The sequence below is a fragment of the Thamnophis sirtalis genome, unplaced genomic scaffold (genome assembly GCF_051295495.1).
Source record: "Thamnophis sirtalis isolate CommonGarterSnake01/CBP01778 unplaced genomic scaffold, rThaSir2_p1.2 scaffold_5, whole genome shotgun sequence".
Lineage (NCBI taxonomy): Eukaryota > Metazoa > Chordata > Lepidosauria > Squamata > Natricidae > Thamnophis > Thamnophis sirtalis.
In genome coordinates this window covers 67,380,722-67,405,220 of record NW_028261385.1, presented here as the reverse complement: position 1 = coordinate 67,405,220, position 24,499 = coordinate 67,380,722, and the positions used below count along the sequence as shown (strand labels likewise).

General features: G+C 42.4%; 1 non-coding gene across 1 annotated transcript; it reads right to left on the bottom strand.

Annotated features, from left to right (window-relative positions):
• Positions 1–6,870: 6,870 nt before the first annotated feature.
• LOC148045411 (U6 spliceosomal RNA) lies at positions 6,871–6,977 on the bottom strand. The gene has a single exon (XR_015696831.1). It is a non-coding gene; the product is annotated as a U6 spliceosomal RNA (small nuclear RNA).
• Between the last annotated feature and the right edge of the window lie 17,522 nt (positions 6,978–24,499).

The window sequence follows — 24,499 nt, the reverse complement described above, 5'->3', positions numbered from 1 at the left end:
TAGAAGGCTGAGTCAACCTTGAGCCAGTCAGGATTGAACTCATGGCACTGAGCAGATCAATCTGCAACATTGCTTTCTAACCACTACTGTGCCACCCCAGCTCTTATTTTAATCCCTATTCGATCATAATAATGAGGCCAGCAAATGGTGCTGCCCTTATTTATTTCTTGTGAACCAACTTAAGGAAAGGGGTTAGTAAATGTTCTTGCCTGAGTTTAGCTATGCATAAGCATTACTTGATGAGACGAAAAACAACTACCAGTCACTGCCCTTAATGTGAGGTGGGACAGATGGTTAGTCAGCTTTCGAGTTGCCCGGCTTATAAGTTGCAAGTGCTGGGTCAGTGCAGACTCCAGAGGAGAAAGTGCTTCCAGTGTTCCTGCCTAATTTTCTGCACTGTGATCTGTCAGTCAGGCTATTTTCGAACATGAGTTTAGTGCTAGGTTGAAAGGATGACCTAAGTAACCATGGTTTGCAGAAACAGTCATGGCAACTGCAAGTGCCTGGTGCTGGTCCCATGAACATCAGTTTAGGTTTAGGTTTCGTTTTATTTATATGCCGCCCTATTCCCAGCGGGACTCAGGGCGGCTCACAAACCCAAGAGGGGAAGGGAAACACAAGAACTGCAAATACAAGCATTTAAAATAACCAACAGACACACAATCAAGAGGGGAAGGGAACTCATCAACCCCAGGCCTGCCGACACAGCCAGGTTTTAATGGCTTTTCGGAAGGCCTGGAGAGAGGTGAGGGTCCGAATCTCTGCGGGGAGTTCGTTCCAAAGGGCAGGTGCTGCCACAGAGAAGGCCCTCCCCCAGGTAGTAGCCAGATGGCATTGGCTAGTAGACGGAACCCGGAGGAGGCCAACCCTGTGTGATCTAATGGGTCTTTGGGAGGTAATTGGCAGCAGGCGGTCTCTCAAGTACCCAGGTCCAATACCATGAAGGGCTTTATAAGTGACGAATAGCACCTTTAAGCGTATCCGGAGACCAATCGGTAACCAGTGCAGCTCGCGGAGGATAGGTGTAACGTGGGTGTACCGAGGTGCACCCACAATCGCTCGCGCGGCTGCATTCTGGACGAGTTGAAGTCTCCGAATGCTCTTCAAGGGCTGTCCCATGTAGAGCACATTGCAGTAGTCCAGTCTTGGTACTCCACTGTTGGTCACAGTGACAGGGGTAGCACTCACGTGCAAGTCCTCAGAAATAATTAAAGTAGCAAAACCCATAAACAATGCAGCCACATGAAACCCCTTGTCAGCAGCAACATGTCATCTGTAATTCAGTCAATGGGGACAGAATTTCCACACACGGATGGCAGAAGTTAGAAGCACAGAGTTGCAAGATAATTCTTTCAAGATAGCATTAAACCAGTGTTGGGAAAAAAAAAGTGAAGCCCTGCATTAGAAGATCTAGAGCAGTGATTCTCAACCTTCCCAATGCCACGACCCTTTAATACAGTTCCTCATGTTGTGGTGTCCCTCAACCATAAAATTGGTGTCTCAGTTCCTAAGACCATCAAAAATATGTGTTTTCCGATGGTCTTAGGTGACCCCTGTGAAAGCTTTGTTTAACCCCCAAAGGGGTCCCAACCCACAGGTTGAGAACCACTGATCTAGAGTTCTTTTAAAAGGAGTTTATGTAAGACTTGAGAAATGCTACAGAAAGTGCTGGACAACAGTTATACAATGAAAATACCTTGTATCTTCAAGGCCTCTCCAAGCCAAACTGGATATTGAGATCAGTGCCCAGACTTAGTACTCAGAAGGAAATGAAGGTACCCACTCTAGCCAAAACTGACCAATATAGTAGTTATTGCTCAATTCTAATCCTCAACCATATCAAGACCCAAGTAGTCAGTGAAGCATACCATATTGTATCAACAGTAAATTGCACCAGAAGAAGGAAAACATACAGTTGCACTCAGGCGTGAAATTCATTTTTTTTTACTACCAATTCTGTGGGTGTGGCTTAGTGGGCATGGCAGGGGAAGGATATTGCAAAATCCCCATTCCCTCCCCACTCCTGGGAGAAGGATATTGCAAAATCTCTATTCCCAACCCACTTTGGGGCTAGCCAGAGAGAATATTTGCAGGTTCTCTGAACTACTCAAAATTTCCACTACTGGTTCTCCAGAACCTGCTGAATTTCACCCCTGGTTGCAGTGTCCCAGGGTGATGTGATCCCCTTTTGCAACCTTCTGACAAGCAAAGTATATGGAGATTCATTTAACCACTGTGTTACTAACTTACAAATTACACAACTGTGGCAAGAGAGGTTGTGAATGGGGAAAGACTCCCTTAACAATTTTCTTGCTTAGCAACAGAAATGTTGGGCTAGTTGTGGTCATAGGTTGAGGACTACGTATATGTTCAAAACAGTTAGAGTGACGAGACAAATAGTCTATCTTCATTGCATTAAAGGCATCTCCAAATTACAGGACAACTACAGGACATCATTGCCTACTACCCTTGCCATCTTCACTTTCAATAAATGTATGCTTTTCTAGAACTTAAATTGTCTGCAGTGGAATGGAAATCTCACAGTGTTACAATCTGGAATACTTCTGCTGAAGAGGAGTGGATGGTGCCTTCATTTCCAAACTCGGGAATAGGGTGCTGTGGTCTACAGTCACGTTTTTCTTCTCTACTTTCCATTGCAAATTATAACAGTATCTTTGCCAGGTTTGAGTGGTGTTGGTGGCATTGGGGATAGGTCTGATAGAGATCATTCCCATGAGGACATGAAATCATATTGGTAATAATGATTACCAAGGTAGTCTTTTGGTAGTGATATAGAAATGGTTTGTCATGCCTTCTATCTCAGGGGTCTCCAACCTTGGCAACTTTAAGCCTGGAGGACTTCAACTCCCAGAATTCCCCAGCCACCTGGCTGGGAATTCTGGATGTTGAAGTCCTCCAGGCTTGAAGTTGCCAAGGTTGGAGACCTCTGTACTATCTGGAAGTTTTTTTTCACCTTCCCAATCTAGCCTACATTCAGGGCCCCCCATTCAGTAAGAGCCAGATTCAAATCTGCCTGTTTTTCAGAAATCTGCCTAAGTCAGAATCTATGAAGGAACCACTAGGTAAAGAGGAGAAGGTCCAAGCCAGGGGAGTACACATTCCAACTTAGTGTCCATTAAAGAGAGGAAACATCTGAGATCAAAGCCTTTATCTATATCTGCCATTCCCAAGGTAGGCAGACAATCTGGTAAGATTCTTGTAATATAGGTTATCAGCAATAAAATATCTGGTGGGACCTATCTACAAGTGGTTCTGGTTGGTTGCCCTGACAGATAATCCCTATCACTGATAGTGGGAATAACAATTAGACTTATATACTGCTTCATGGTTAGGGATGCAGTGGCTCAGTGGCTGAGCTTGTTGATCAGAAAGGTCAGCAGTTCGGCAGCTCGAATCCCTACTGCCGCATAACGGAGTGAGCTCCCATTACTTTTCCCAACTTCTGCCAACCTAGCAGTTCGAAAGCATATGAAATGCAAGTAGAAAAATAGGGACCACCTTGGTGGGAAGGTAACAGCGTTCTGTGAGTTTTCGGTGTTTAGTCATGCGGGCCACATGACCATGGTGACATCTTCAGACAGCGCTGGTTCTTTGAAATGAAGATGAGTACCATCCCCTAGAGTCAGGATTTTCCCTCCGCGATTATGTCATCGCGGTAGGGTCACGTTTTTCCTTAGCGCTTCAGACGGCACGGATTTGCCCTCCGCACTTATGTCGGTGCAGATAAGGGCTTCGCAGTTTTGTGGTGGAATCTACAGAGTCAGCCTATGGCTACCAACAAACTGGGTCTTCATTTTACCAACCTTGGAAGGATGGAAGGCTGAGTCAACCTTGAGCCTGGTGAGATTTGAACTGCCAAATTGCAGGCAGCCAGCAGTCAGCAGAAGTAGCTGAAGTACTGCACTCTAACCATTGTGCCATTGTGGCTCATCCATAATAGTAGCTTATCCAGTTCTAATTCTAGGCTTCAGATTCAAGAAAAGGCAAACTTTATCCTTAAAGACACCCTTGAACTACAACTCTCGAGAACCCCAGACAAAATGCACAAAGGTGTGGTGCTCAGCAGAGGTGGTATTCAACAGGTTCTGACCAGTTCTGGAGAACTGGTAGCAGAAATTTTGAGTAGTTCAGAGAACTGGGAAATACCACCTCTGACTGGCCCTGCCCCCCTCTATTCTCTGCCTCCTGAGTCGCTGCTGATTGGGAGGAAATTGGGATTTTGCTGTATCCTTCCCCTGGAGTTGGGTGGGAAAGGAGATTTTACAGTATCCTTTCCTTGCCACACCCACCAAGCCATGCCATGCCTGCCAAGTCACACTCACAGAACTGGTATTAAAAAAAATTGGAAACCACCACTGGTGCTCAGGTAGAGGAGATTGGTGAGCTGCAATTCCCACTTCTAGCAACATGCCACAAGGAACAAGACCTTTCTATCTGATGTCATGAGGCCCTGAGATCAAAAGCAGTTCCTACAAATCCATGCTGCATCCTAGATCAGGACAGATGTCTACTATCCAGAAAATTATAACAGAGCCAGGATAAGAGTGAAAGTTGTTATGAAAAGAACACGCAAGAGCAAAGAGAGTTTGCAGCAGACCAGAGGTGGGTTGCTGCCAGTTTGGCCCGGATCAGCTGAACCAGTAGTAGTGGTGGTGGGAGGCTCCGCCACCCTCCCGGATGCTTCTGCGCATGCGCAGAAATGTTGCACATATGCGGGAGCGCACCTGAACCAGTAGTATAAAAATTAGCAACCCAGCTCTACAGCAGATCTGTTATTTTATAAGCAGCTTTCATGTGGAATTCATTTCTCCCCTACTCCCCCTCCCAAACAACACAATAGCTACTTCCTCGTACTGAGGATTATTCTGTTAATGAGGCAAATTTAAATCATCCTCTAATGTTCTCCGTGGGTCTCTAAAAATGCCAGTGTCAAGCTTGCCAAACAGGTGAAAGGGGCAGAGTTAAAGAAATGAAGTCCCAGTTTTAGCACACCGGGTTAATAGCTTTGCATTATGTACCAAGAAAAGATGATCGCTTTCCTGGAGTTCAATTAATCTGCAGCTAACCGCATTTTTTTTTAAAAAAAAAAGAAGAAGAAAAAGAAGAAGAAGGAAATGTCCTGATTGCAGCAGAGAGAGGCTCCTGGGCTGTGTGCCGTGGATCCAAGCACTGTGGCTTAACTCCGAAGCTGGATAATTTTCAAAAAGATGACAGCCGAAACCCAGTGGCACATGCTGCAAAGAAGGATGTGATAAAATAACACTACTCATCTTCAAGGCTGTCAGTTCGGCAATCAGAACTTCTATTCATCTCCGCGGCCTGCTAACTCAGTGCTACCATGCGATAGATAAGCCCTAATCCAAGTGACAGCGTTCAAATCAGAACTGATTTGATTGTTCACATATGATACCACGAGACACCAGAAGCCTAAAGAGTTGATAAAAAAAAATGCCTGGGTGTCTCTTGTAGGCAGACATCCTCTTCTGAATCCCTTCCCAAGGAGGCAATTCCAGCTCTTAAAAACCCAAGGTAATTTCTAGGTCATGAAAATGCTGTCGTGGCGCAGCCAGCTCTTATCACCATCTGACTGTGGGGTATCACTCGCTGGAGCCTTGAAAGTCCAGAAATAAATTGCAGGCCAGACCTTGCGAAAACCGACCCTCTTTGCTTTTACATCTCAGTGGGAGGAGGTGAAATTCTTCCCCTTTCTCCATGCAGAGGGGAATTGTTTCCTAATTTGATCAATTGTGAACTGATCCGTTTCTTTGCATACAGTGTAAGGCAGAGGGGGGAGCAGTGATTATGGCACATATTACAATAGTATTAAAGTCGTCATTGACTTCTCCAATGTGGAAGATACGTTCTTGGCAATAGACTCAACAGACTGTATTTAAATCTGATCCTGTAATTGGAATTCTTCAGGTTGGCAGTAAGAGAATTACATTTTGGCTTTTGACACAATCTTCAGCAATGCTACAGTGATATTCTGGCTGCATAGCAATCTCTTTCTGTATTCCTCTCTTTTATATGTTCATTTCTCTTATTGTTCTCTGAAGTCTCTCCAACTTGAAAAACACAGCTTCTATAGCTGACAGAATAATAAACAACTTTTTTTGTAGTGTGTTGGGTTATAGTTATTCTTGACTGATTGAATAACACCATAATCTTAGATTGTTGCTTTACTATCTTGGGCTGCCTGAATGCGTGGTAATTACTGGGAAAAGTTCTAAAAGTTCAACCCTTCTAATACCTTTTGATCAGTAGAAAAGTCACAACCAATTTATTAGGTTTACACTGTATCTAATTACTACACATAGTTTTTCTTTCTGTCTTTCTCTCTCTCTTCAGTTTTCCAAGACACAAAAGCTGTTCCACCTTTGAAAAAGATTATTTGGAATGAGGATTGTATATAGGGTGAAGCTATCAAATGTCCTATTAGGAACAGATCTCAAATTATGCATTTTTTCTACAGAATACAGAACCTAAAAAAAATTTATTTATTTCTGCAAAATAAAAAATAACTGTTGGATAACAGTTCTGAATTTTGACTTTTTGTGAAGCAATTAAATGGTGGAAGTAGGGAATAATAGTATGAAAATAAGCATTTGCTTGGTTTATTTTCCGTTTGGCAATTACGCTGAGCCTGAATCAAATAGTAACTTGGTTTTTAACTTTGTATTCCATATCATGTAACATTCTTGCATATTCTCTAATCACATATTTGCTCTTATATTACTTTTTACATCAGTTTTAGCATTTACTTCTATTGCACATATAACTAAAATTTATAGAAGATTTAGAATCCCTGTTAGAGTTTCCCTGTATTATTATTTTTTATTTTATTTTAAAAAAAATATGGAATGCTTTACGAATTTGCATGTCATCCTTGCTCAGGGGCCATGCTAATCTTCTCTGTATTGTTCCAATTTTGGTAAATGTGCTGCCGAAGCAAGCACTGTCCTGTTATTATTTTTTATTTTGCAGAAATAAATGCTGAAAAGTACTCTCATCCCATATGTATATACCTATCCCATTATGCAAGAATTAGCCAAGGTTTAGTCAATTTAGGATCATACTGGACTTACTACTTATCGGTATATTACTTGCTTCTGACAAAAATAATTGCAGCCAAGATAAGATGGTTGCATTGTGTAGATGAGACCAAACCACCTGCTGTCAAGCAAATCATTCTTTTCCCAGGTAGATTTAGGAATATTCCTCTTCCTTCTGAATATAGGAATAAGGTTTTCTGTGTGCAGCTGAGCTTTGCGGGCTTTACGAAGCCAGCAAAAATAATCATAAAGTGAGCTCCATGCTGTATTTTGTGTGGTCTTGTAGCAATTGGATAAATCCTGTTGTTCACATTCAATGCTGCCTTATAATCAAGCCCTGAAATGTGTGTTGTTTTCTTTTGGTATTGTTTTTGTTTTATTGTACAAAGAGATATAACCTCACTGAGAGAGTGACAAATTCAGTTACAGTCAAGCAGTACTTGACAGGTCCTATCAGAAAACCAAACAAGAAGAGAGCATGTAGGCCTTCTACCAGCTGTCACAGTTTTGCACAGCGAATGTTTGAAGAACCCGACCTGCAAATATTCACAGACCTTGGAATGCCCGCTTTAAGTAGTGACTTGGATGACAAAATTAACAATAAAGGGTCTAGGTGGATTTATGTATTTGAGTTCGGATGTTTATTTAGGCGTCCACTGAAAAGACCAGAAGATGATCTCTGGGTGAACCTCACCAGTGATCAGTGAACAGAGAACTGAATTGTCAGCCCAGTGAGATAAGCAATTCATTCGACAGCAATGAACATTTATAGAATTTGTGAGGCCCTGATATTTGTGAAGGCCTTGGTAGTCTCTGAGTTTGGTTGTTTGGTTGCAGACAGTTCATTAACCAATTAAATTGTGTGTGTGTGTGTGTGTGTGTGTGTGTGTGTGTGTGTGTTAGCTTGCCCTGCTAGCAGGAGTGAAATTCAGCAGTTTCTGACAGTTCTGGAGAACCGGTAGCAGAAATTTTGATTAGTTTGGAGAACCGGCAAACACCTCTGGGCTCTGGCTGGCCCCAGAGTGGGCTGGGAATGGGGATTTTGCAGTATCTCTTCCCCAGGAGTGGGCTGGGAATGGGGATTTTGCAGTATCTTTTCCCCAGGAGTGGGCTGGGAATGGGGATTTTGCAGTATCCTTCCCCTGACACGCCCACAGAACCAGTAGTAAAACGTTTTGAATTTCCCCATTGCCTGCCAGTGTTGGTGAGGGTGTGGTTTTCTCTTTTGCAATTCCTTAATTAGGAACTACCAAGGAAAAATATCATAATCCAGAAGCTACTAAAGAGAAATACCCTAATCAAGGAACTACCAAGGAGAAATAAATATCCTGATCAAGGAACTACTAAGGAGAAAAATCGCACTTCCATTAACACTTGGCAGAGCAAGCTACTGTCTTTCAAAAATAAAAAAGGAGCAAATCTCACACTCACAAGCACTGAAGATGTTTCCTAGTTGGGTAATGAAATGTCTACAAGCAAACAACCAAGCTCACAGACCACCAAGGACTCCATACTTCAACCCTGAGCTGCAGGTATTCTCTTCTATCAGAGCCCTGATATTTGTTAGAAACAAGTTGCTTATTAATTGCATGTTATTTAAAAAAGGATCAGAAAAAGTGCCTGAGGTTTATCTTCTTACCTTGCCTGATCACAGCTTGACGTTGTCACTGTTTGCTGCCACAGCAAACAATATGGAAGAACGCTAGGTGGAAAGCCAGGGGATAGAAGTATAATTGCCCTATTGTAGCCAAAGACAGTTGCAGATTTTGATTCTGGAAATTGTGTTCAGCAGATGTCACTCAGCATCTTGATAAGGGAAGTGCTCAGTGGGTTCATTATGTTATTTCAAGTCAGAATGACAAGCAGAGCTGTAGCCAAAGGCTTTCTTCCCTCATTGTGTTAATAATATGTCATTTTTCTCAAACACTGAGTGTCACTGGCTCCCATTTTTCATCTCTCCCAGTGGAACTTGCAAAGTACTGAGCTCCTCAAAGATTACATCTGAATTTATTTCCTTTAATCTAAAGCATTTTGGGTAGTCACACAAAGGGTGTTCATTTGTTATCTCTGAAAATAAGGCGTGTGCAAGAGTGATTTGATTTATGTCAGATTGGCTGTCGCGGGAGGATCATCCCGCAAGTGTGGGAGAACTGGAGGACAGGGATGAGCCACGCCTCCCAGGATAGCCAACCTGACAACTGGTTATTAAATTATTTCAATCCCACCACCGGCTGAAACCAAGCTGCAATGTAAAGCTAAAGACAGCCTCATGGTGCCTAGACCTTTCCTCTTCTTCAGAGGTTTTCATGCAAGTTTTGCTGTCAGTGCACCCCGCACAACTATGAAATGATTTTTCATCAGTGTCAATGAAAGAAATGTGCTGAGCTGTGAAGCTTCATCATACTCATTTAGCTGCCGCAGATGAAATTTGGGATGACAAAGCTAGATCATACTGGCTGCTGTGGCTGTGAGCATAAGCAAGCTGGTCTTCTCTCTTGCTTGGTTTATGCTTTGCCAGTACAAATGGGCTTCTCTGGATGATTTAAAATTAATATTCTCCTTCCCCGCCCTGCTTTGGCATTTAAATACAATCATCTCTACAGAATGGGATGCAGTGGCTCAGTGGCTATGACAATGAACTTGTCAATCAGAAAGGTAAGCAGTTTAGTGGTTCGAATCCTTAGTGGCACGTAACGGAGTGAGCTCCCATTATTTGTCCCAACTTCTGTCAACCTAGCAGTTCAAAAGCATGTAAAATGCAAGTAGAAAAATAGGGACCACTTTGGTGGGAAGGTAACAGGGTTCCGTGCGCCTTCGGCGTTTAGTCATGCTGGCCACATAACCATAGAGACGTCTTCAGAAAAAGCTGGCTCTTTGGCTTTGAAACGGAGATGAGCACTGCCCCCTAGAGTCAGGAACAACTAGCATATATGTGCAAGGGGAATCTTTACCTTTACCTTTACCTTTAAGTCTGAGAAAATTCAGAAAGAAGAAAGGATAATTTTAAAAGTCCTCCTTAGAGGCAAATGTTTCCATTCATCCTTGGAGTGAAATGATGTGTTTCTTATGCCACTTTCCAATACTCCATTTTTTTAAATCTCTGACAGCTCAAATAAAAGATATATTTATAATAATTAATGTATACACATAGTGTGTGCTATTAATGTCACTGGAAGCTTCAAGATGTCAGTTAGAGAAATTCATGCTTTATTTGTACTGACCTGCCAATTAGTAAACCAATGTAACAGTCTTAAGAATTGTTAATTGCTCATTTCTGTAATTATATTTAGATTGTATTGGCCTCCATTCAAATGTGAATGTTGCTATCTTTGTCATCTCTCTTTCCCTCTCTTTTCCTTTCCTCTCTGCCTCTTTCTTAGTTTCTTTCTTTTACTTAGATTTTTTTTCTAAAATTTGTATAGGCTCAATAGATTTGAAGTAAAAGATATGATTGCAAGGAGTATTTCAAAATCTGCCGGATGATATAACTGATTTCTGGTTTTTGTCAGGATTGTCATGCACGTCTATCTGGGGACTACCTAATAGACCCAACCACAGTGATCTTTTTTCCCCCCAGGGATAAAGCAGAAACATAGCCAAGAATTCAAAGAAAGATGTTCAGTGGTATGAGAAGGATACAGGGAGGAAAAAATAGAAGCTTTTTTCATGGGTCAAAAACCTTTTAAGAAATTGGAAGGTGTATTTCAGCACTGTACTAAATAAAACAGCTTGAAGATAGAAGGGGTTTATGGGAGAAAGAACTTGATGGAACTGCAAATTGTCATCTTGTCTGAAGTTTTCCCCACACCCCTTTCATCAGATAATAAAAGATTAGAGTCTGGACTCAGGGCAAAGATACAACTGAAGTCAAAAGATGCTCGGCCTGTGAAATGAACCCTGTGGCATGATGAGGCCAAAGAAATATTGTGTTTCTGCAAAAATAGGACCCTGTCTTATTATTATTATTATTTTGCCATCAAAAATGGCATCAGGTCTTATTTCCAGGGGGGATGTCATCCATTGACTCCCCTAACTTGCTTGCATTGCCCCTGGGCTCCTTTTTGCTGTCAGTGGCCTTCAGGAACTTCTTCTGCAGCTGGCAAGGTTTTCCTGAAGGCCTCTGCAGCCCATTACAGAGCTCCGGATTGATCCAGAGCTCTGTCATGGGATGCAGAGGCCTTCAGGAAAGCCTTGCTGGCTGCAGAAGAAATGGGCTGGCAAAGCATGTGTTGGGGTATGCGAGGCCTGGTTGCAATTGTCCAAAGGTCAGTAATAGAGCAGCTCCACCACCACCACCATCCCCACCCTAGCTTAATATCTACCCTTGCATCATGGAGTGGGTCTTAACTAGGGCTTATTTTGGTGGTAGGGCTTATATTGGACACACGTATAAAAATCAAGCAAGGACTTACTTTTGGGGTAGATCCAGTGGTGGGTTGCAGGCGGTACGCTTTGGTACGAGCGTACCGGAGCCTCCCTGGAGCACCAGATACCGCTCCGGTACGGTGCTCTGGAGGGCCCACTCGCCCACCCAAACTCCTTACTGTTCTTTTAAGTCTTCGGCACTTCCATGCACGGGCACGGTGCATACAACTGTACCAGTTGGAATGGGATTGGGAACCCACCACTGGGTAGATCGTATTTCAGGAAAACGTGGTAGCAATCTTGAGTGTGAGGTTCATATCATCTATATAGGTACAGGTAGTACTTGACTTACAACAGTTCATTTAGTGATCATTCAAAGTTACAGCATCACTGGAAAAAGTGACTTAGGACCATTTTTCATACTTATAACCATTGCAGCATCCCCATGGTCACCTGATCAAAATTCAGACAGTTGGAAACTGACTTGCATTTATGATGGTTGCAGTATCCCAGGATCATGTGATCACCTTCTGCAACTTCTGACAAACAAAGTCAATGGGTAAACCAGATTCACTTAACAAACTTGTGGCTAATTTAACAATTGCTATGATTCACTTAACAACTGTGGCAAAAATAATTGTAAAATAGGGAAAAACTCATTTAACATATGTCTCGTTTAGCAACAAAAATTTTGGGTTTAGTTGTGATCACTAAGTTGAGGACTACCAGTAATGGTGCTGCCACTTTTAGGGAATACAAATAATGGATTTCCAAAATTTAATAGAATATGTTTCTCGTACTCCTGAGATTAAAAGCAATTAAAAATGATAGATGCAACAGTTTTCCTAAGTATGTGACATTAATTATTGACTATAAATTGTTGCTATTGACTTAGTGTAGTCTATTTTTGAGATTTTTTTTCATTTGCTTCTTGTAGTGTTAATCATAAATATGTTCATTTTCTTAAAATATGCCATTGTTGAGAAATTAATATATTTTTCTACATCATACTGTTGGCTTTTAGTTTTTTACTCTCCCCTTATTTATTCTTTATTTATTTATCTCTTAATTCCAATTATCTTGATTCTATTACAGATTTTTCAATACTGTAAATGCTGGTGTGATGATTGGCTTTAGCTAGAAACTAGGAAAAGAACAAATAAAACAGTGAATGAAATGCAAACAGTGTGAGAAATTTAAGATTTTAAAAATAGAGGCTTGTGGTCATATGATTAAAAAAATGGTGATGTGGAAAATGTTTGAACACAGATTTATAACAAAAGTTTCAAAGAACAGAAAGAAAAGCTTAAATTATTTCAGGTACCAGGGTTAGTTAAAAAGAGGAAACAGTTATAGTGTCTCTAAAACAATTAACTAAATTGCTTATAGTAATATAAAAAAAGAGAAAAATTTTAACTTGATAGTTTGGTTCTATTGATTTTAAATTTTATAATGTTATGACCTGACCACAAATTAGAAGTTAGAGTTACAATATTTGTTGATTATTCATGTGAAAAACTATTTTTTTTTTACAATTTCTACTCTGAAGTAAAGAAATATATATAAATCAGCAGATCATTGATGGATCATATATCCTCTTCCCCCCAGCCTTTGAATCACTTTTGACTCCTGTTGACTGCCTTGATATATCCTTCCAGTTTTCTTGGAAACATTTTGGAGATGGTTTGTCATTGCCTCCTTCCTAGGGTTGAGAAAGCATGACTGGTACATTTTATCTTGGCTTGCTAGAAAACACACACACACACACACACACACACACACACACAGTTTCTTCAAAGTTAAAAATAAAACTCATCTGGCGACTTTTCTAATGTGTCATTCCGAAGATCTCTAACACCTTTAAGATAGTTAATAGGCAATTTCTGAAAATAAGTATCAAGTATGGTTTTGTAAGCTAAGTGTCCTTTAAGAGGCTGTGTTGTAGTTGTAAGCAAGAGCCCTAATCTCTACATCTCCTGGCACTCAAATCTATAGATAATTGCTATCCTGTGGTCACTTCATAAGGAGCAGCTGTCCAGAATACACGTGGGTGATTTCCTCTTCTCTTCTTATCCAGAGCAGTTCTAAGTAACTAGTCTACTCACCGGTTCTTTGGTCTTTGCTGAAGTTGTCAGTTCTGCTATCATGGAGATGTGTTCAGTTCACCCTACCAAATTCAGGTATGTACGTATTTGTGTGTCTTGCTGTCTGTCTCTCTGTCTCTGTCTCTGTCTGTCTCTCTGTCTCTGTCTCTCTCTGTCTCTCTCTGTCTCTCTCTGTCTCTCTCTGTCTCTCTCTGTCTCTCTCTGTCTCTCTCTGTCTCTCTCTGTCTCTGTCTCTGTCTCTGTCTCTGTCTCTGTCTCTGTCTGTCTGTCTCTCTCTCTGTGTGTGTGTGTGTGTGTGTGTGTGTGTGTGTGTGTGTGTAGGAGTCCTATGGAATCTGTGTTCTAGCAAACCAAGATAAAATGGCCATGAAAGATAGCGACCAGTGATCCAAGGGTAGGAGACATTTCTGCTACACTACATAGTCACCAATTTGAGTGGAGATATTTCCCTACAATAAAATGAAGTTCAGCAAACAAACTACTAGAACTTGTACTGGTATTGATCAAAGACACACCTATGATAAATAGCAGGATGAGTGGTAGTTGACTTCCAAATGGAAGAGGGGAACAGAGGGTGATGTTGTTGTGCATTCTTTCTCTCAAGAAATTGTTTGTGGTCCATACCATGCTGGGGTCCACCTAGACATGAAAGTCAGTCCTTAGGAAGTAGAAATTTTATATATATATATCTAACCTTTCCAACCACTCCAATCCTATTGAGGGCAATCAACCAATGGAACAGCTTGCATTCAGAAGTTGTAGAAGCTTCATCACTGGAAGCTTTCAAGAAAAGACAGGACTGCCATCTGTCAGAAATGGCGTAGGGTCTCCTGCTTGGGCGGGGAGGGGGGTTGGATTAGATGACCTACATGGTGCCTTCCAACTCTGTTAATCTGTAATCTGATGCACTTGATCTTATCTGCATATTGATTCATTGATTGGGAGAGTTTTTATTATGCTTCTAAATTTAAGTGTTTAAGGTTACAAGAAAATGGTAAAATGTACTTAACATACATGATTTCTTTGTTACTGAGATATTTGGAATCACCAAAATGAAACTAGGCGGGTTCAGATAGCAGATACGACTTGTCTGAAGCAGCCTGATTAGATTGGATTTGGGATTTAAGTGAATCCAATGCATGCGCTATTTCTTATTCATTTTTCAAGTTTTTTTAAAAAAATAATCTTCAGTATAGCATCAAGAACTTGTGATCGTAATCTAAAATGCTGCAGTCTGAATGGTCTTTGTTTAACTTCAGATTTGTGGATAAGATATATCTGTGTTGGCTAACCTTTTCAGCACCGAGTGCTGAAACGGGAGTATGTGCATGTGTGCGGGGGAGCACCAGAAACTGGAAGAGCAGTTTCTTGGCGTGCGTGTGCGTGCTGGGAAACTGAGTTTCTGGTTTCCAACATATGCCTGCACGCCAGTCACTTGGTCTTGCGAAGACAGCTGGCTGGCATGCATGGCAGAATCTCGGCTTCCTGGCACACACATGCACACCAGGGAACTGCCCTTCCGGTTTTCAGGCGCTCCCCGCATGTGCGCACCCGAACCCAGAAGAGCAATGGGTGATGGCTGGCATGCTCAGAGAGATGGCTGTGCGTGCCACTTCTGGCATGTGTGTCATATGTTTGACATCACTGAGAGAGAGGGGGGGAGGGATGGAGGGAGGGGGAGGGAGGAGGGAGAGAGAGGGGGGAGAGAGAGACGGAGGGAGAGAGAAAGAGAGGAAGGGAGAGAGAGGGAGGGAGAGAGAGGGAGGGAGAGAGAGAAAGAGAGGGAGGGAGGGAGTGGGGGGAAAGAGGGAGGGAGAGAGAAAGAGAGTGAGAGGGAGGGAGGGAGAGAGAAAGAGAGAAAGAATGAGAGGGATGGAGAGGGAAGGAGGGAGGGAAGGAGAGAGAGAGAAATAAATGGTCAATGCTGTTATTTTTAAAGATCCGTGGCTCTGTGATTGCCTAGCTTTACTGTGAATTGCCTTATTCCTATGCCAGGTTCCATAAATGATTCTTTTTTTGGTATTTATTTATTTACATTTTCTTAGTGGAAAAAAAGCTAATGAGTTGCTACTTAAACTGCCACCTTATTCGTGTGTGTGTCTGTGTGTGTGTGTTTGTGTTTGTACTTGTGCTTGTGCGTGTGTGTATAAAACCCATATCCAATTCATTGCAGATTCTGCTGAAGACGTTTTTCTTATTCCTATATAAGAGGAATTCCTATGTAAGGTAGTTGCTAGTAATCCGTTAAGTCTGCACTTCATTATGCGTCTAAATACGCCTAGTTAAGAGCGGATGTTAATAATTTAAACAAACAAACAAGAAAAAAACTGAAAATGAGATGTCTGCTAATAGGAAAATTAAACGATGCCAAGCATGGGAGCCAATTGAGCTGCAAAGGTAACACATACTATCATCTTGTTTTAATTATGATGCATTTTTATTTGTTTCTCTTTGCTTAGCGAACCAGAGGCGAAGAAAGTGTTTGGTACCAAAGAACTGAGAAAACATCTTACTTCAAAACAAAACAATCACAGAGGTTGGCAACACAAGGCTGAGTTGGGCAAAAACACAACTGAAAGGTCACATTAATTGAAAATTGAAAAGCTTTTTTAAAAATTAAAACAATAGACTGGCTATGTGGGGCTTTCCACACATCCGTTTCCTATAGAACAGTGATGGCTAACCTTTTTGTCCTCACATGCCAAAAGCGCAAGCATGTGTATGACAGCGTGCACACATGTGCCCACAACCATAATACAATGTGTGCACAGCCCCCCTCCCATGTGCATGCATGTGCGCCCCCCACCCCATTTTGGACCTAGCAGGCCTCCCTGAACCCTCGTGGAACCAAAAATGGGGCACGGGAGGGAAGAATGCACCGCCCCACGCTCCCCCCTGTGCACGCCTACGCTGTTACAGGAGTTATGCCGGCCTTGTATGCAGCTTTATTCCTCTCTAGCATTCATCTCCATTGTTCAGTGATGCATTTCCTGCCGCTCTAGGATTTACCTCTATCTGCTCCTGTGAGACACTTCCTGTTCCTGTTGGGTGTATAGTGTTTTGCAGCGACCCAAAAATCAGCTGGCTGGTGGTGCATGTTTGGTGGAGCTTGGCAGGGCTCATGTGCTGGCAGAAATGCCTCCACGTGCCACCTGTGTCATGCGTGCCCTAGGTTCACCATCATGGCTATAAAACCTAAAAAAATTCAATCCCGACTCCCGCTATTTAGTTTCTGCATATGAAAACAAGACATATTTCTTCTGGCAGATGGATTATCAACTCTCAGTGAATTGCTTCTCATCTTGCTTGAGTTATAAACTTATGGCTTGGGTTTGGAGGTGTTCAAAAAGATGCGAGCCATGTACCTATCTGTGGCAGAAAGACTTAGCTGTACCCCAAATTTTGTGTAGGGATCTGTATGGCTAGAGCAGTATTTCTGAACCTCAGCAGCTTTAAGTTGTTTGGTTTTCAACACTCACGTTGACTGGGAATTTCTGGAAGTCAAAGTCCACGAATCTTACAATTGTCCTAGTTGAGAAACAGTGGGCTAGAGAATGGCAACATATTGCCATCCTTGATTGTCAGGAGACAGCTTCCTTACTCCCTTTTACCTGTCAAGATGAGATACATTTGCTTTGTGATATTTAGGTTTGGGGATATTTAATGTTTATTTATAGGGCGATGCATTGATTCAAAGGGAAAAGGTGATTCAGAGCCCACAGGTCACTCATGTTGCACCTGTCAGCAGCTCCTTAAAGAAGTGCCTCTTTGGCTAGGTTCATGCAGAAGCAGCTATGTGGTCCCTGGGAAAGTTACCTCTGATTTATGGGAGTGCCAATCTGTGAGACATGCTTGTTCTGGGGCACGCAGAATCTCCTGTCTCTGGGTCACTGCACAGCCTTGTTATTTTATTCCATTTTGTGTATGTACAGGCACTACCTGGTCATTGACTAAAATAGTATATTGACATTTTAGCCTTAGCATAAAAATAAATTGTAACATGTTAAATCAAGCATTTATGTTGGGAAATACACTAAGGGAAGGAAGAGCAAAGGAATAGAACATTTGACCCAGCTGGGCATAAATAAGCCTTTAGACAAGAGGGACTCCAGTGTCCGTAAGGGTGTAAGTGTTGTGAGGGTCATGTAATCTTGCGAATTTCTCTTAAAGGAGTTTGTGAAGTGGGCAATTACAGTGGGAAAGGCCATTGCTTTCTGGATGCCTTATATTATCTTATATTAGTTGCTTTATTATTTATTTTGTTAAATGTGTAATAAAATAACATTACACACTCAACTTTATAGTGATATTGGGGAGGGTACAATAAAACATTCATAAACTACAGATAAAATACAAATGGAAGACTCCAAACAACTAGAAAAAACATCCATTCTAAAGAGAGAGATATGTACGCACGCGCGTGCGCGCACACACACACACACATATGTATGTATGTATGTATGTATGTATGTATGTATGTATGTATGTAGGGAACCTGCTTATTGCTCAACTAAAGACCTGGCGGGACACCCAGGTTTTCAAGGGTAAAATGAGGACCCAGATTGTGGGGGCAATATGCTGACACTGTAAACTGCTTAGAGAGGGCTGAAAGCCCTATGAAGCGGTATATAAGTCTAACTGCTATTGCTATTAAACCCAAGATGGGGGCCAGAGAGCGGGAAGTGGTATTTAAAAAGACAGGTGCTTTGACAGATAAGGCATGCCTCCTAGGTCCTGCCAGATGACAATGTAAGGGACCTAGTACTTGTCCAACTATCGGCTCGGACAAGCCAGGCAGAAATTATAAAAAGACCCACAGTTCTTTAGCTAATTAGGTCCTATGCTTGGTCAGTACAGGAAAGGAAATATTCAACTAAATAGGTCTTTGACTTAATTCAACAGATCTCCTTTATATGGTTTCAACCATATAAAGGGAGCATGAATAGTGCTATGTATTAGCTAAGAATACAGAAAAATGTGCATGTGAACAACATAAGATTTCAGAAATAAATCAAAGTTGGCAGAGATCTTGCCATTGATGTATGTCACCATCAGAAGCATTTACGTCACTCTATGAGCCTCAGCTGTTAAAAAGCAAGAGCAGCAGAAAATGATGACCTTAGAGTAGAGACTTTTAAGACGCATCATGTAGAGAGCAAAGCCTATTTTGATCCTTTTTGAAGGAAAATAAAAGCTGAGCAAAAAATAAAAATATAATTACATATCCGTGTGCAAAAGATTTAAGTACAGTTTGTAGATACACACATCTACAATGACTGGAGACTTGTGGAAAGAATATTCTTCAAGAGGAGATGATCAAGAGCCATGATGACGCAGTGGTTGGGATGCAACATTGCAGGTTAATTCTGCCCACTGCCAACAGTTCGATTCTGAGTGGCTCAAGAGTGATTCAGCCCGTGACCCGACAAATGTGCGCCTGACAACAGTGCGGCGACAAAACCGTGGTGATAAAACCGCAACGTCGACACTGCACCCACAAAGGTGTACCTACAAAAGAGCACCGACAGAAGCGTGATTACGGTTAAGGTAAGGTTTAGGGTAAGGGTAAGGGTAAGGGTAAGGGTTAGGTTTAGGGTTAGGTTCAGGGTTAGGTTTAGGGTTATATTTAGGGTTAGGTATAGGGTTAGGTTTAGAGCACGCTTCTGTCAGCATGCTGTTGTCGGCGCGCTTCTGCGCTCATTCGTCGGTGTGATTTCAAACTTGCGATTTTCTCCCCATGGTTTTGTCGGCGCTCTTTTGTCGAGCGTGCATTTGTCAGTGAACCAATTCAGCCTTCCATCCTTCCGATGTCAGTAAACTGAGGATCCAGATTGTTGGGGGCAATATGTTGACTCTTTAAACTGCTTAAAGAGGGCTATAAAGCACTATAGAGCCGTATAAAAGTCTAAGTGCTATTGGTATTGTTACTATTGTTACAGAGATGTACGCAGCAAGTTTTGTGGGCATGTTCTGCATAGGAGCGCCAGTAGTCCATATGGTGCATTGATGTGCATTAGAAAAATGATCCCTCAAGAAAATGGGGAGAGGTTATATGCACACTATTGGTCTGCAGTACCATTTGTCATCAAGCACTCTTGGGGGCAAGTTCTCCATTGCCTGTTGGCTGAGTTGTCCAAATGTCTGGCCCTCCATCCGTGGATTGTTCACTTTTTCCTTTATTTAGAAAGGGAAATCCTGTTGGGCCACCTCCCGTCCTGCCAGATGTGGTATCCTTGTGCAACCTGAACAGCCATAAGTGGTCACTTGGCTTGCAAGAGGAGGCCTATTAGGCATCTGAAAAACTCATATGTGCTAATAGTTCCCGTCTCTAAGGGATGGTACTCATCTCCGTTTCAAAGCCGAAGAGCCAGCACTGTCCGAAAAACGTCTCCATGGTCATGACTAAACGCTGAAGACATAAGGAACGCTGCTACCTTCCCATCAAAGGTGGTTCCTATTCTTCTAGTTGCATTTTTTATGGGCTTTCGAACTGCTAATTTGGCACATACCAAAGAGGAGCTTAAACATCCTCCAAATCTTTTTAACTTGTTGATGAACCTTCCAGTACCTCAAGCAATGTAAGGTCACATATCTAAGAGTCTACTATGGTACAACCACTGTAAAAGAGCAGGCATGTTCCTGACAAAGTGACACAAAATCTCTTTTCAGAGTTTTGATGGAGAAAATTATTTATTTGGGCTGATCTTGTTGGCTGTCACAAATGGTGTTGCAATTCTTAAAACACTGATGAGCAACAGAGGAACATTGAGGCCATATTATGTAATACTTACCACCAGGCAGCCTGTGAAATAGTGAATACCTCCCCCCCTTCTTTAGAGAACCCCTGGTGAGTAAATAATTGGTTTATTTTTTATTTTTTTGCTATGTAATACTGGACATAACTCTGAAGGATATGGTTTCTATCTAGAATTAATGCCACTGAGGAAGTGAACAGTTTTTAATTTTATTTTTTTTGCAGACTAAAAATAATATAAATTGAAAGAAGGAGCGAATGGTGATTGGCTGCTTTGGAACCAAGGCCAAAACCTGGAATCTCTTATTGTTGATGACTGGTGAGGGAAGGACTAGAGGGTGACTCATATGCCTGCTGGTGAGGTCAGGCTGACTGCGGGGGGGGGGGCTGACATACTGGATGGGTAGTGGGAGTGCAACTTTCCTTGCGGTCTGCAGTTCCCTTTGTGTCCCCTCTCCCCAGCACAGTGAGGCAGTTACAAGGATCAGCCAAGGAGGAGGAGGAGATGGAGGAGAAGATGGAGGAGGAGACTTCACTAGGCCTTAGGTGAGTATCTTGAGGGTTGAAATGGTGCCAGCCTATATTGTATGTGGAAAGAAGCATGACCTAACAGGTCATAGATCGTTTAGTACATGTTATGTTTATACAGACACTGCTGAGTATCAGATCCGTGGGGGGCCTTGAAAGGGGTTATAGAGCTGTATGCCTTTGCAAGGGCAAAACTACATTTTCATCACAGTACAAGAAGTCTATGTCTGTCTGTCTGTCAGTTGGCCTGTCTCTATCCTATATGCCACCCATTTCTCTGTGAATCAACTCTGGGAAACTTAAAAGGGAATGAGACAACCACGGCCAACTTGCTGTGGCCAACTCACCATGGCCAACTTGCCACAGGACAACACAGCCAACTCGTCATGGGACAACTCGCTGCAGGACAATTTAACAATTCTATTTAATTGTTTGCAATGAATAAAAATTATTTTAATTTTTGCCATTTCATTCTGTCCCTCCTTTTGCACCCTTTCTTTCACGATTCTATTCCTGTGATGGCAAACCTATGACACGTGTGCTGGAAGTGGCACGCAGAGCCATCTCTCCAGGCATGCAAGCCATCACATGTTGTTCTTCCAGTTTCCGGCGCGCTGGCCTGCTCCTCTTCCTGTGCACGGGAGCACCGGAAACCAGAAGAGCAGCTACCCCTTACACATGCACTCACCAGGAAGATGATCTTGCGGTTTCCGGAGCACGCATGTGCAATGGCCAGCTGGTCTTCACACGCACATGCATGCCAGAAACTGAAAGACCAGATTTTGAAGAAAGATTTTGTGAGTGACAGGATAAGAAAATTCAACTTGGCAGTGGAATTTTTAAGATACATGAAGAAACCTCTCTATATTTTTGTTGCTTTATGTGCCCCTTTCCTTGCACACATCCATATGCATCTATATCCCATTTTTGTTCAGAAATTCAAGGCACATACTGTATTTCCCCGAAAATAAGACAGGGTCTTATTTTCTTTTTAACTCCCCCCCCCGAAATAAACGCTTGGCCTTATTTTCAGGGAGGTCTTATTATTTCTGAGGTGCAGGAGGAGGCAAGCGTGTTCACCTCATTGCTGCTGCTGTGTTGTGCATCGCTGGGCCTGACACTCTTTTTGTGGTGGCCATTAGCATGACAGAAGGGGTGCGATGGCTAGGATTGCAGGAGCAGCTATTAGGTAAGAGCATGTGAGGTGCATGGAGCATGTTCCCCCTCCCTTTCCCCCCTCCAGCCTTGCCCCCTCACCAATGTTCCCTCTAAATTTTTTTCAGTGTGTGCGGAAAAGTATAGTATTTGAGCGGCACATTTTCATGTCTGAGCACCTGAATTTGTTTTAGCCATAATTGCCATCAAAGCAGAAGTTGGGGAGGGAGGCAAGGAGGAAAAGGGTCCCCTCCCTCTCCCTCAGACCCCCAGGAGGGAAGGAAGAGAAGGGAGGGGGAGGGAAAGGAAAGGAAAAGAGAAAGGAAAGGAAAGGGAAAAGGAAAGAAAATGGAAAAGAAGGAAAGGATAAAGGAAAGGAAAGGGGAAAGAAGAAAAGAAAGGATGAAGAAGGAGGGGAAGGGAAGGGAAAAGAAAAGGAAATAAGAAAAGGAAAGGAAAAGAGAAAGGAAAGGAAAAGAAAAAGGAAAGGGAAAGGAAGATAGAAGAAGGACAGAAAGAGAAAGGCAAGAGTGGAATGGATTGGTACTGCTCAAAAATCAAGTCTCAAGACCCCGTAGAACCCTTTGGCTCATGCAGTCCAACTCCACGCTGCTTCTCTCTCTCTGCAAAGCGAAGGATTGCAGAAAGGCTGCTAAGCCCAGAACGGGCCTTCAGACAATCCTTCACTTTGCGGGATGTGCAGAAAATTGCAGGCTACAACCAGCGAATTCCATTTTCCCAGGAACCGACAAAGTCCCAGAGGACCAATGGGAATTCTCCCTTCTGCAGTGGCATTGGTCTCCGGGCACAGTCTTCCTTGACTTCAGGAGAGAGTTCGGTGCAGAGAGAGGAGGAAGGGAGGGTGAATATTTTAAGTCATATTTTAAGACATTAAAAAACACTGTGCGGCAGTTGGAAACTGCTGCGTGGTGTTTTCTTGTTACATGTGTGGCTGCGCAGCCGAGCACCTTAGAGGGAACATTGCTCCTCACCTCTTGTTGTTTGCATGACAAGCAACCAGAGGAAATGGCAGGGATCAGCTGCACATGTGTTTGAATATTTTCAGGGAGGGCTTATTTTAGTGCATGTGCTCAAAAGCCGGATTGGGCTTATTATCTGGGGAGGTCTTATTTTTGAGGAAACAGGGTACATAGAGTTACATCTTCCTATGGATCCTCTTTCCCAACAACCCTGTGAGATAGTTTGGACTGAAAGTCACCGGGTAGGCTTCTGTGGCTGCAAATGGAGTAGAAACTGGATCTGTCTAGTGTCAGCCAAATACAATTAGGCACTCTGTTTTAACCCTTGCTCACTCTGTTGCATTTTTCAACTGCTTCTTACCCTGAAACTGAGTGTAGATCATCCCCTCCTCTTGATATGGTCAAGAGGTTGCAAAAGGTGATCACATAACCCCACATAACACCGCAACCATCATAAATATGAGTCAGTTGCCAGGCGTGTGAATTTTGATCGCCCGGCCATCAGGCTGCTTCAATGGGCATGAGTGTGAAAAATGCTTGCAAGTCACTTTTCTGCAGTGCCGTTTTCACTTTGTCACGTTGTCACTAAATGAACTGTAAATCTGGCTTGCTTTGCATTTTTCTTCTTTAATAAAATGATGCTTTCTTCGTTAATTTAAAATTTTAATTTAATTTCTGCCTGTGGACATTCTGTTTCTCTGTTTCGGTAAAGAAATATCTCTGAAAGGATGACCCATATGAGTTGCCTAGTTATTTCCTATTGCTCTCCATTGTCGGAATATTGACCAAAGACTCGGAAAAAACTAGGATGTAAAGAGTGCCCTGTTGCTGAATAAACCTACCTCCTGCCATAACAAAAATCCATTCCACATGAAAGAAGAAAAAAAAAGAAAAGAAAACACCATTTTCTCTCTCTTTCCCCCTCCTTCCAAACAGTACATCTTGTAGGCATTTGTCTAGCTATTCAGGGGGAAAATGAACAATTGTTACAAGCTGAATCTTCCCTGGCAGGAAGGTACCAATCTGTCTGTTTCTCTTAAAAAGTCTCTGCTAGTTGCTTGCTGCGCAGCCCTTTGTGGCATTTTTGCAACCAGATGCTTTTCACGGCCACTCAAACCATGGTTGGCCTGGAGAGACTAAAAGGGGGGGGGGGGGAGTAATGATTCACTTCAGCCAGGATGAGGCAAAAATTCAGCACATGTTGCTACTATAAGCAGGGAAAATCAAGCCAGCAGCTTTTAAAAGGGATTGTGAAACTGACTAGAAGCATTAAAATTGGATTTGTTGATCTCCAATACATATTTAAGCATGGAAATTCAACTGGGCAGGAAGCTTAAAATCAGCTTCACTGATAGGATTGCCAGCCAAATGTACTAAAGAGCTTTGAGTATTACACTGGGACCAGCTTGAGATAGAGTGAAAAATCAACCCGTCTCTCATTATTATTCCATCCTTGGCATAGTTAAGACACCGCAGAGCCTGGGAAGAAGGGTGATGGAAAAATAAAAGCCAATTGAAAAGCAGGCTGCCTGCAAGCCC